We start from the raw sequence: 2,004 nt of genomic DNA, 5'->3' as shown, positions 1-2,004 counted from the left end.
CTTTTAACTGCCATAGACAGATACAGTCGATAGGTTGAAGCATATCCATTTACAGAAATTACATCAGAAACGGTAACAAATGCATTTCTTTTATGTTGAGTCTCACGCTTCGGGGTACCAGCCCAAGTCATGTGTGACAAAGGAAGACAGTTTGACGCCTCACTATTCCGAACCGTCGAATAAGCATATGGAATCCACTTGATACAAACATCACCTTATCACCCGCAATCAAATGGGTTTTTCGAGACAGTACATAGAACCTTAAAAACAGCTATAATGTGCCATGAGTATCATTCATGGATAGAGGCTTTACCATGGGTATTATTAAGACGATCAGCTGTCAAAAAAGACTTAAAAAGTTCGAGTGCTAAACTCAAACTTCCAGGACAATTTTTCACAATACCTACAGAACCCTCAACATCCGAAGTCCCTGCAAAACTTCAAAATATTTTTTCCAAATTGAAACCAAGACCTATTGCAGTTCATAGTGCACGGAAAACCTTTGTCCACAAAGATTTGGATACCACAGAGTATGTTTTCGCAAGACAAGAAACTATCAAGCCAGCACTGTCCCAGCCTCATAAAAGATCATATAAAGTTTCAGAAAGAGGCGACAAAACATTTAAACTGAACATCAATGAACAAGGAAAAAGTATTAGTAAAGACAGGTTAAAACCAGCTTATACCGCGCAGGAAGCAAAATACTGCACAGCTGCTTTACTTGATATGAAGCAGGCGTTCGATAAAATCTGGCATGACGGATTGTTATAAAAAAAATCGGCAAACTTATTCCAGAATATCACAAACTCTTTACTTCTTATCTTAGTGATAGAACATTTCAAACCAAAATAGCAACGAAGTTTCCAGTTTTCGCAAGATAGAGGCAGGCGTTCCACAGGGTTGTCTTGGTTCCATGTTATATATTATGTACACCCATGACTTACCACTCGTTGGTCAGACAATAAACGGTACGTTCGCTGACGACACTATAATTTCGGCTACAGATTCCGACCTTATTACTGCTAGCAATAAGCTTCAACGGCATTTAAACAAAATTGAAAAATGGTCATAACAATGGAGAGTAAAAATCAATGAATCAAATCCAGTCATATAACATTTACCTAAGAAAGGATATAGTTCGAATATAGAACACACATTCCAGATACCACAGTAATAAAATATTTGGGTATGTATATGGATCACAATCTGAACTAGAATATTCCACATCAGTAAAAATGTAAACAAATCGATAAAAGAATAAAATCACTCTACTGGATATTGGGTGCAAGATCCAAACTCTCACTGGAAAACAATCTCTTGCTGTATAAGGCACTAATCAAGCCTACCTGGACGTACGGAGTGGAACTGTGGGAATGCGCTAGCAAAACCCAACTTACACTTCAATATTTTATATATATATATATATATATATATATATATATATATATATTATTTTATTTTACATAAACTATTTTCTCATTTTTATCAAAGATTTTAACAGTTTATACCGATGTACTATTTTATAATTTGACTTACATCGGCAAAATACTAAGGCAAAAAGTCAACGATACGTGGTGTTTGCAAGCGGGCTCCCATCTAAGTACTACCCACGCCCGATGTTGCTTGGCTTCGGTGATCGGATGAGAACCGGTATATTCAACATGATAAGATCGTTGACGACAAGTGAACCCATACGATCATATACATACATAAAGTTTTAAACGAAATTTCAGTAATAATTTAATATATATCCGCAAAGTTACCACAGGGATAACTGACTTGAAACGCGAAGTATCCACAAAGTTGCCACAGAGATAACTGACTTGAAACGCAAAGAATCCGAAAAGTTGCCACAAGATAACTGAGTTGAAATTTTGTTCTTAGAAAAGAAATATTAGAAAACCTCGAGAAAATTATATGAACACACTCAACCATATATACCATTTTATTCGTAATTTTATTCTGCATCTTTCGTACGACACAGTTCTTTCGTATCTTTTACGA

The 2,004-nt window shown here is 35.9% G+C and overlaps 1 pseudogene; it reads right to left on the bottom strand.

Moving 5' to 3' along the window:
* Positions 1–1,559: 1,559 nt before the first annotated feature.
* On the bottom strand, positions 1,560–1,678 carry LOC113364333 (annotated as a pseudogene).
* Positions 1,679–2,004: the final 326 nt, after the last annotated feature.

Source organism: Ctenocephalides felis, unplaced genomic scaffold (assembly GCF_003426905.1).
Source record: "Ctenocephalides felis isolate EL2017-DRISC unplaced genomic scaffold, ASM342690v1 CF-g0.4_SCAFFOLD_00845, whole genome shotgun sequence".
Classification (NCBI taxonomy): Eukaryota; Metazoa; Arthropoda; class Insecta; order Siphonaptera; family Pulicidae; genus Ctenocephalides; species Ctenocephalides felis.
This window is presented reverse-complemented; position numbering and strand designations above follow the sequence as displayed.